At 37.5% G+C, this 12,129-nt stretch overlaps 1 non-coding gene across 1 annotated transcript; it reads right to left on the reverse strand.

Annotated features, from left to right (window-relative positions):
- Positions 1–8,424: 8,424 nt before the first annotated feature.
- LOC149243040 (signal recognition particle RNA) lies at positions 8,425–8,692 on the reverse strand. Its single transcript, XR_016246889.1, has one exon.
- Between the last annotated feature and the right edge of the window lie 3,437 nt (positions 8,693–12,129).

Below are 12,129 nucleotides of genomic sequence, written 5' to 3' on the forward strand. Positions count from 1 at the left end.
AAGAGGTTGAAGTAAGCTAATGAAAATACTAATTCGATAATGGAAGGCATTGTGAGTACTTAACATGGGCAGGTTCTTCCCTATTTAATCATAGCTTACTATTAATCTATGTCTGCAGAATCACTGTAAAATGGTTGACCAACAGATAACAGAAAGTTCTCAAGTTTGAGTTTTTGAAGCCAAGGGTTCGAAAATTTACTTACTGCTTATTAGACACTCACTCAATGGTTATTACGCACCCGCATTCTCCTTCAAGTCTGCACTGGCAACTTAGGACATTTATATGAGCACTGTTGTCAATGTCAATGATCACGGTATGACAGAAGTTTGCAGCGTTAACATAAATATTCATCACAAACGTATATTATTGACATGTAAGCGCAAAGGAGATAGAAGAATACGCAAACTAAGAAAACGTCACTTTATAGGGTGAAAGAAACTATTAACAAATGGATTATGTACTTCCTATTCCATATAAGCGGTGGTGGAATTTCGAAAAAGGGTCTCTGCAATTTGTCTTCATATATTTTTTCTTTGGTAAAGTGTCCTTCCTTTTAGAAAGAATGTTTGCACTGTGTCATGTCAAATCTACCTAGGTATTGTAACCAATCAGATTTTGGGATACATATTTTTATATTCGACAGAACCAGTTTGATAAACAGATAACACCACTGCCCAGATAAGGACTGAGGAGAGTCACAACTATGTGCTTTGGTTTATTTATGTTAGAGACTATGCCTCTGATTTACGGTCCTTACGTCCCTAGACCATTTTAGCCCCTCGAAATGATGTTTTTTTTTCTAAGACTAATGATGCAAGAAGAGAAGGTATATCTAGCTAACACATTTTATTTTATTTTTTTTCCTTGTATCTCAGCACTTTGCGGATCATATAGTCCCTGTGGATGCAGATGGAGGTACAGAGAAGGTCATGAAAACCACTAGAGCTAAGGGCTATAATTCCCATCTTGGCTTCCATTCTTTGTATGTGACTCTACTATGCCATATAGAAGTATGAATTTAAAATGTCATCTTGATTGCGTGCCTCTCTTTTGAGCAAGTTCATAGACACTTGCAACTTCCTATGGGAGCACAAGGAAATCTTTTGCAGTCAGTTCTAGAGAAAGCCGGGAAATTCTCGCAAGTTACAACTTGGGGTCAATTGGATTGGAAGTTACTTGTTCAAATTTTTTTGAGAAGGCCTCAAGACTGAAAAGTGAATGTTTTTACATCTACATTTTCTAATTTGACTTTCTTTACTTTGACTAAAATAATATCTGGTCTATTTCCAGAATTTCAAATTTTTTGTCAATAATTCTAGGCTGCAGATTGGTCTAGATACAGTTCCCTCGCTTTGAGTGAGAGTTCAAAGAAGATTCCCGCAAAAAAGTGTCAAGATATGCATATGGTATACAGTAGTGCAGTTTTAGTAGGAAGAAATCAATAAAGATGCGAGGCTGCAAGAATTGTAAGGAAAAGAAAATATTTCTTCTCTTTTTTCTAGGACCAAGGACTCTTCAACCATTTTGAATGAGAAGGCTACTAGTGACATAGTACAAGCATAAGAAAATGACAGTCGTTTATCTGGGAGGAAAAGGAAGCTTGTGAATCAATGGAGTGGTTGTTCTTCAACCCATGCCAACAACATTAGCCTTTTCTAGTGCTCCGTCTCTGCATAAAAATGTGTCAACCTTTTCTAGTGCTCCGTCTCTGCATGAAAATGGTCAAATGCACGAGGCAACAAAATTTTATGTAAATCAAGATAAAACATGTTCCAACGGGAATATTAAATTCTCACACTGGCTGCGAAATTGGACTTGAATTCTAATGGTTATACCATTGTATCCTTCGAGGAATGGGGGCTTGATATGAATGGTGTTGGGTGGAGAATATGAGTCTTTGGCACATATGAGCAAGCAGTAGTTGCATTCATGAATGGGGAATAGAGCCAATAGCCATTGTATTATGGCTTTATACATTGGTTAGAGATGAGAAATCATTTCGTCTTTTTCCCTTGAGTTTTAACCCCGATCAAGTCCTCTGCTAGCGCATCAACAGGATACGTGGCATTCTACATTATATGTGCGATGGTGTAGATAATGCACTTATGCAACTACATGCACTGGAAATTCTTTGGCTTCAGTTGTTCTTTGTGCCACTGAGTTGGGTCAGTGCCACTTTTGACATTGCAAAGTTCACATAAATTATAATGCATGCCTGAGATGTTTTGTTCGGTCCATTTTTCGAGAAACCATTCATGTTCCCATGTTAGAATTTATCTATTTATTGACTAATATTGTATTTGTAAAGAAGCTCTTGTATTTTCTTTTAATCTCGTGGCGGTGAAGCTCAAGCTTCAAATTCTCTCCTTTGTTGGTGAAAATCAAGGTTCAAATTTGCGACAAACAATTTTTTTGGTTTAGCATAGGTATACACACCGGTCTCTCTCCCCTGGATTTTGCCTAAAGAAAAAGAGGTCAAGGTGACGTAATGACAATTTTGATTCAATAATGTAAGGCGTTATGAGTACTTAACATGGGTGGACTATTGACTTGGGTATTCCTATTTAATTAAATTATAGCTCATTATTAGTCAATGGCCGCAGAGTCATTATAAAAAGGTTGACCAGTGGATGATATGAATTTCTCAAATTTCATGAAGTGAAACACGGGGCTCAAAACCTCACTTCATGTATATTAAGCACCCAGACCCTTTGTATTAGGCCCCCACATTCTCCTTTAAGTTTTCACTTGCATTGCCAACTTATGGCATTTATGTGAACACTTTTGCCAATGCCACTAATCATTGTACAAGACAAGTGTGCAGGGTTAGCAAGAATACTCATCATGGATGGATATGATTGACACGTAAGAAAAGGAGATAGGTAGAAGAATATACGCCACTGAGAAAAAAAAAAACACTTTATATGGCGGAATAAACTATTAAAAATTGCATTCTATAGGTCATGTCACATATAAGTGATGGTGGAATTTTCCCAAAATGGTTATGTCGATTGTCTTCACATATCTCTCTTTTTAGAGCTATTTTGTTTCCTTGTGAAGTGTCCTTCTAGCAAGATTGTTTGCATTGTGTCGTGTAAAAGGCACCCCGCGCATTGCCGTCAATCACAGTTTGAGATACATATGAATGAATTTGATTATATCTTGCCTAGACCAATTTGTGTCTCCCCTTGAAATCTCGAGGCCTTCATGTGACAACATTACATTGTTTTTTATCCTATAGAATTTCTTTGGTAAGATTCCCTGATTTCAATTGCCCCTTTTACTATGATGATTTTGAGCATTGAGCGTTGTTTGTCTAGTTTGATGACATAATTGCTTTATTTTTAAAAATTTGGATATCATTAAATTTGAGCCACCTTAAAGCAATTTTTAAAACCATGGCTCATGAACTTGGTGAGGCTGGAGTGCACGAGTTCAATTCGAACTTTCCCAAATCTCAACAACAAAAATAATTCAAAATGGAAGTTTTTCTTTTCCTTTTAGGCACTTACATGTTATAGTGGTGAACTTTTCCCTTCACCTGCAAGTTGGATTGACTTGGCAGTAAACACGCCATGAGTTACTCATAGCTAAGGATCTAACTCACGGTTACTAATGCATTTGACTCACCACTGGAGAGTTTGACTCGACTACAAAGACTCAAACTTGGGTCCAAGGTAATTCAATTTGACAAAAAGGGCGAGTGGCATGTCGACTTGACAGTAATCAATTTTATTAACTATGCACCATAGAACCCTTATTAGTGGTTTATGCCGCTTTGGATTTGAATGTGTGACCTCTTAGGAATAATCACATGTTCTTGACCATTAAGGCTAATCATGTTGTACTCTAAGTTATTTGTTTTCGTTAATCTATATTGGTTATGGTGTTTAAATGAATATTAGTAGCACTAGAGCTCGAACTAATATCATTTAACACTAAAATCATTAATCAAATTGGAACAGGATTTAGAATCAAACACATAATCACAAATCGGATTCCAAATCAAAATAGTTAACCCTTAAATTAGGACCTCCTTAGAATTGGAGTTGCGCAGGATGAAGCAAAATAAGAAGCAGGATTAGAACCAAAACCAAAAAGGTTCAACCTCAAAGTCATGAACGGGAGAAAAATGTTCAACCAAGACATATATAAAATGTTCAATTATATATATCCAAGCTATTAAACAACACTTGCATAAATAATAATATTAATAATAAAACAATGTAAGCTACTAAACAAGAATTATAGAAAGTATTTCTGATGTACAGAGAATGTAAGGGTAAATACATGGAATCTATTGACATTCAATTGAAATATAATTTGAACAAATATACATAACATTGATGATCTAAATTGTGTAAAGAGTGCAAAAATAATTATACTATAATCTACAATTAATGTATGTATGTGGTCCAAAATGTTCGTTCATATATATATATATATATATATATATATATATATATATATATATCCAACCTATTAGACACCAATGCTATAAAAGTTTTTAATGCATAAAGAATGTGAGGGTAAATACACGACGCCCGATGGAATCTAATGGCACTCAATCAATACATTTTTGGGAGAAATACATAATATTGAGGTTCTAAATTGTCTCAGTAGTCCAAAAATAATTATAGTATAGTCTACAATCAAATCATCATCCAAATATTGGTCTTCTACCATCTGTACATCAGTGTCTACTCAATGTCCAATACCAATGTTTGTACCTTGCCACAATGAATGTCGTTTCACGTCACAATTCCATCAAGATAAGTCCATTGAAGATGGGTGGAATCATTAAATAGATCGAAACCAAGCTTTGGGTAGTTGCGGTGTTAAAAAAAAAAAAATGGGGATGGCGCAACACCAATTAAATTAATTGTTTTGCCTGTGATTTATCACAATAGCCAATTTTAATGGATTTTGTATAGTTTTGATCAATGCACAACATGAGAAGTGAAAACTAGTTTGAATGACTAGCGTTGTTTAGAAGTGACCAAAATTTGGTTGAATTAGTGAATTTTGGTGCAGAATCATCGATATCAATAACACCGGTTCAAAAATTTCCTTTCATTTTATATTTGTTTAATTTTCAACATCCCTCCAGTAAGATTGAAGAACTAATCTCACGCCATGCTAAAACATCTCGATATGCTTTGCCACTAGAGCAAACAACCACTTTGATAGGGTGTTCAAAATCATGAGCATTTGGGTCAACACAAAGTTCAACCCCAAACAAAGAATGCCAGTGTCATCGCGGTTTAATATAGATCTCATGTGTAAGTTATAGACTAGAGACTAATCTCACATTGTTCAAGATGCACAGGATCATGTGGTGAAGAGATGGGATTAGATTCATCGTGCTACAACGAACAATCCCACATAATAAGAAGAATGATTAAGATAGATTATGAACAACGAGCACAAGAATAAAAGGTTACAACAATGCATCGGATATGCACACCAAAACATATCTCCACTAGTACATCAGTGGTGTTCATACATATTATTCACAAGGTGGACAATATATACATGCGCCACCAAAAGACATAGATCAAGCATTTCTTCAATGGATTCATCCTTAATGGTTACATTGTCCATCTAACCATTAGCCACACCGAAATGTTATTGCTCAGTTCTGGTCCGTAGGTGTCAGCGTTACAAACTCAGCAGCCTCTCAATGAGTTTCAATGTGCTCTATTGTACCAATTTCACCATCCTTAATTCCCCTTACTTTTGTCTCATTGACCTATAATATTAATCCTATTCCAAATCCACTTGACTTAATATCCAAAATAGTATCGATCGCAGTACCTTCAAGAATATTACCTCATCCATCTAGCTTTTTATGCTTAGAAAGTTGCTTCCTTGCGATGGAAATACAAATATACTTTAATTTCCTTCTAGACTGTAGGATGTGATTGTGGTGGGTTGTCCTCACAACTTATGGGGTGAGGGACGGGGAGCGATTTTGACGAGTAACATGATTTCATCCCAAAGTTGAGAGTTGCATGGACTAAGATAATCAGTGGGCAAACTCAACCTTTTGGTGAGTTTATTTTTTAAGACGAGGTAAGGTTTTGTGTTGACCTACTCATTTTTTCAAACTTTCGTTGATTTGGGTATGGTTAAAATGAACCAAAACCTCTAATGGAACAGTTCCATGGTAAAAATTCCCATTAATCACGTGGAGCGTAACATTTGGCATTATTCCTAACAGATTCGAGCAATAATTTTAAGGGGAAAGAGACTAGGCTTGTCCGCTATCTAAGTTACTCCAAATTGCTATCATCCGCTTAGATACCCATGATAATAAACTAATACCTTTTTTGAAACCATAAATTGGAATTTATACCCACTTTCTCCGAAACCTTACATCCAAAATCCCACTCCATTTCTTCTTCTTGCCACCTCTTAAAACACTTAAAAGGTTCCATTTAATGAATATTCATGGCTTTTATTGTAGCGATGGCCGCGAACTTTAATTAGTATGTGGAACAACCAGAACCTTTTCATGTGAAATTCTTGCCCAAACCTCACAAGGTTTTTCTTCGAAGTTCTAATTCCACCTTGTTGATGGGAAATTTGAGGATGAGACTTTGGCATTTGGGTTTTTGGTCCATTTTAAGTCAAGGCGTGTTGACCAAGAACCCGTAATTCCTCATCCACCGTGACATACAAGGATTCAAGGGTAAGAGGTGATGTTGAGCTAGGAGAGATGGAAAATTAGAAGAAGGGAGGCTTGGGGGGGAGCGTAAAACTCAAAGGAGTAGTTTAGCAATTGTAGCCAAATTTCGCCAACCCACAAGCATTCGTTAAAGAAGGAGGATTTTGACCATGGAATTTTGAATAGCACGGTCTAAGATTAGTTCTTCGATCGGATGGAAGGGATGCCAAAAATTAAAGAAATATGAAATTAATGGAAATTGTTGAACTCAAGCTATCAATGTTGGTCGAATTGCACCAAAATCCGTTGGCCATAGTCCCCGTCAATTAGAGTTCCTAATTGGAAAAGGGATAAATGACCTTGGGAACTTTGAATGGTAGGAACTATGACCGACAAGCGAAGGTCATAGTTACCCCGTTGGTCGAGGTTTCTTCCTCAAAGTTCCTATCGGTCAGAGTCCTTGACTAAGAAAGGGTGGTATGACCTTAGGAACGTTGACTGAGAGGACCTATTCCCTGCGATTACGATGGGAAAATGAAAGTCATAGTTCCTTTGTTGGTCAAATTTCCTTCACCACTATTCTTGTTAGTCAAAGTTCCTCACCGAAAAAGTTCCAAATGACTGAAGGAACTATGACCTCAAGAAATTTGATTGATAGGAACCATTCCTAGAAAAATGACTGATGGATGAAGGTCATATCCCCTTTGTTAGTCAAGGCTCCCGATGTCACAGTTGTTTACTAATAAAGGCACTGTGAGCTCGAGAACTCTGATTGATATGAACTACGACCGACATATCAAGGTCCTAGTTCCTTTGCCAACCAAAGTTCCTTCATCATAGTTCCTATTAGTTAGAGTCCCTAACTAACAAAGGAACTATGACCTGGGGAATTTTCATTGGTAGGAAATACTCCCTAGAACTATGATCTACAAATGAAGGTCATAGTTCATTTCTCAGTCGAATCATTCGTCGTAGTTCCTGTGGTCATAGTTCATGTCTGTCGAATTTCTTGATTAATAAAGGAACTGTGACCTCAAGAGCTTTGACTGGAGAGGACTATTCCCTAGGATTCGAACTGACAAATGAAGGTCATACATAGTTCCTTTGACAGTTAAAGTTCATATAATTCATGTCAATCGAAGTTCCCGACCAACAAAAGAACTATGACTTCATGAACTTTGATTGATAGGGACCATTACCTAGAACTACCACTGAGAAATAGAGCCAATATTTACTTTGTCATATTTCATGTGGTCAGAGTTCATGACGGACAAAGGGACTAGACATCATTTTTAAATTAAAATATCTGGATGATTTTAAAAGAGCATTTCATGTGGTCAGAGTTTATGACGGACAAAGGGACCATGACCTCATTTTTAAAATAAAATATGTGGATGATTGATTTTAGACTTTAGTGGTCAATACTAATTTTGATAATCCGAAAGACATTATCAAATATCTGGATGATATATTTAAAAAAAGAAAAAGTAAAAGGGGTAAGCCGGCATCTTAAAATATTAAAAAAAAATATGGCTGATATATTTTAGAAAAAAGCGCGGGCACGTTAAAATATCTAGATGATATATTTAGAAATATAAGCGGATGATATATTAAAAAAAATATATATATGAAATGGATGATGATATATTTAAATATAAATGAAATTAATTAATTAAAAAAATATGAAATTGATGATATATTTAAAAGAATAAAAAAATATGAAATGGATGATGATATATTTAAATATAAATGAGATTAATTAAAAAAGCGGGCACGTTATCCTTCCACTGCAGGGAGCGGGAGGTAGTCGTTGCTCTGTGAAGCCAGCCTCACGCGTTCCCCTCCTCTCTAAGGCGCATGACACTTCCCGGAAGAAGCTCCCGGACCCTGCCCTTCGACAGGGGGCCATGTACCAACTCTCTACTTGGAGCAGGGCGCACCCACTCATCCAATTACACCTCACGCCCACCACTATCAACGCTTTGGTTTCTGCGCCCCCCGCGCGTGTGGGATATATGTGACTCTCTCACTCACTCACTCACCATTACATTTCTATCCTCTGTGTCTCTGTCTTTGCTCGGCTCATCGCATTGTGGTACCAATTCAATTCTTATTGTGAAAATCCATCCATATTTTTGTCAAGGACAACGAGCAGAACACAGCTGGACGTGGAGAACAGAATCGATTGCTCACACTCACAATACGCATTTCACACCACATTCGCGCATTTAAATGTAAAACTTCCTTTCTGGACGTGCAGAAGAGAAGTGCCTTTACACTACATCAACCAATTGCTCACACACAGACAGACAGATTTAAAATATGCGTATTTCAAACCAAACGTTTTCTGAATTCGCCCCTTCCACGGATCAACTGTAAACTTGCCTTTCTCCTGTTTCTTGCAAATCCATGTGAACATGCCTCTTCTCTTCACCATTGTTCAGAAATTTCGATGGCCCTTCTCTTCACCAACGATTTCATTTTGAGAAAAAAATTCGATGGCCCTTCTGAAGTCTTCAGGAACGATTTTATTTTGAGAAATTTCGACGGCCCTCCTCTGCAGGAACGATTTAATTTCGAGAAATTTCGGCCTGCTCTCAATTTCCACATCCAGATGAAGATGAAGAGGGGTGTTCAGGATTTGGAGTAATTTCGGCCTGCTCTCAATTTCCACATCCAAATGAAGATGAAGAGGGGTGTTCAGGATTTGGAGTAATTTCGGCCTGCTCTCAATTCCCACATCCATGTGAAGATGAAGAGGGGTGTTCAGGATTTGGAGTAATTTCGAGCTTCCACATCCCTTGAAGACGGGCCTTCACGATTTTGAGGATTTCGGCCTGCTTTCATTTCCAATTTCAATATTTCAGCGTCACAGCAAGCAGAGTAAAACCATCAGAATCTGTCAAACATAATGGGAGTCCGATGCATATTGGCAGAGTTGGATATCGCTTGTGGACTTCCCCGCCAATCCAATCTATTACTTTTGCGCGCTGCAAGTATAAAAAACCTGCACTCTAGATCACCGTCCATTGTTCACCGGAAGCACCACGTCCAAGTCTGGTCGCCTTCCAAAACTTGAGATAAATGTGAGAGCCCTAGCATCCTCATTAATGCTGGAAGTGACAATACCTTTAAATTTGAGGGATAAATGTGAGAGCCCTAGCATCCTCATTAATGTTCGAAGTGACAATACCTTTAAATTTGAGGGATAAATGTGAGAGCCCTAGCATCCTCATTAATGCTGGAAGTGACAATACCTTTAAATTTGTTGCTGTGTGGAAAGTTTATCGTTATAATGAAATGAGAAATTTGTTGATTGCAATTATTTAGAATGGATGATCTATTAGTGATTTCATTGGGTTCGATTTGCTAGACAAGGTTATAGTACGCATAAAAGGAAGGTAAACACGTTAAATTTGATGGGGGTTGGGCTAGGCGGGATGTCCCTTTGTGGCCTGCTCTATTCTTTGTATGTATTCAAGGGAAGATTGTTGTAATGAAGCATTTCTTCTTCTTCTTCTTCTTTCCCATGATAGTGGTCAAGTCAAATTGTCCTGTTTTGGCATACTTCTCTAATTGTGTGTCCTTTCTCTATGGGGTTGATACATGGCCCAAAGATTTTGGTTCTTTACTTCTTACACAATACGAATTTTTTAGAGAAACACAATACGAGATTTCGAAGTGGCGCGCAAGAAATGTGAGGTAGGTAATCATATTTATAGACCACGCAGGGTTGTCAAGAATTGAATTTTGTGAGAGGATAAAACGCGTGTTGGGGTGAGAGTTTAATAGCAATTTCCCTTTCGAGTACAACCATCAATATCATTAAAGCCAATCTTGTTAAATTTTCGAGGGTTAGTTTCATAAATGTACGCCATGTGCCCATGGAGAAATGATGTGGCGAGAACATTTTGTTGTTCATAAATCTTGTCAATATAATCAAGTTCGATTGGAAAGGAAAGAATCAAATCTAACACGAAACATTGTAAATGGATTCAAGGCCTTTGTTTCCTTAACAAACTCAAGCGGATTAGGTGACCACCACGTATACTAGGCGGATTTTGAAATCATTACCCACATACAAGGAAATTTCCATTGAATATGCGATGTTGATTCACTTATTGTAAAGTCCGCCGCTCTTTAAATTCATGCAATCTTTTCCTTCCCGGTGTCGTCCAATTTCCAAGTCAGGTGATGGGTGTTAGCTGTAGAGAGAAACGAGAATATAGTAACAAGATTGGGCTACACCATTAAGCCATTTTGTTCTTGAAACAGGAACAAGAGTGGCAAGCTTCAGTTCATTGATTGTTTTCTAATGATGATATTATGGTTGTTGATGGGGATTCAAGGTTATGATTGGTTGGAACCTATTGCGTAGCTTCTATGGGAGAAATTAAGTTCAAATTCGAAGTGCCTTTGTGTAGTTGTTCCCTTGGATCTTGCTCAATGGTTCGCAATCATGTGGGTCATTGCTCTTTCTTCTCAAACATGATATCATTACATACTTGGGAGTTGTTACGAGAATCATACCCATCAAAGTTCAAGATCGGTTCTGAGTCCTTAAAAAATGAATTGCACTTATGTATTCGATAACCCAATAACCTGGTTATGTCCCATTCATATACAATCTAGCATGCATGGTAGCACTTTCGAATTATGTAAGCTAGGTAATTGTTCCTATCCCATTGCTTGTGACTTAGCTCACACAATGAGGTTTGATTATTGGTTTAAAAGAACAAAGAACAAAAAAGCTTGGTCCTCTCTTGCCCGTGGATAGAGGAGAAGAAGATTTGAAGCATAAATGACATAATGGTCGAGAGCACACAAGGAAGGCCTCTCATAGGTAAGGAAGGACTAGGAAGACCATTACGAAGAAGTCAAACTCCAAATTAGAGAGGAGGGCCTCTCTTAATTGGAGCAGGAAACAAAAAGTAAAGCCAACACCAACCTATTCAAAGCCAAAAAGGCCAAAGTATATTTTTGAATGTTGAAATCCTGAAGCCTCTAGTTGAGAGCAAGCGTCTGGAATAGCATATGATACCCTCGCTTTAGGGGGTATCTTCCTTGATGGTTTCTCTGAAAGTGAAAGAAATCCCAAGCATCTTCCTAGAGGCATATGGCGATGACATCTAGTGGTTAGCCTTGATCAAATTTGTGCTTGTCCCTAAGTCTTCTCTGTTTTTGGTCAACCGCCTGTTATCTTGGTGGACATTCTTAATGAGATTGGTCAAATGACATGGACCTTCCTAGACACTTTCGTTTAGTGATTCAAGCATGGTGATAACATTAGAGTGCGATTCATCCTCCATTCATTTTGAAGTAAGATTTCATTAAGCAATTAAAACGACTAATTGAACAATAAAGTCATTAGGGTTTCAAACCCAAATGGAAAGAAGTAGAACAAAATGTGAGAGCCTCCAAAAACCGGTAGGCCAAAATGATGTTGGCCTACAAAAAT

Source organism: Pinus tabuliformis, chromosome 8 (assembly GCF_031772625.1).
Source record: "Pinus tabuliformis cultivar Carrire ecotype Pingquan chromosome 8, CPIR1, whole genome shotgun sequence".
Classification (NCBI taxonomy): domain Eukaryota; kingdom Viridiplantae; phylum Streptophyta; class Pinopsida; order Pinales; family Pinaceae; genus Pinus; species Pinus tabuliformis.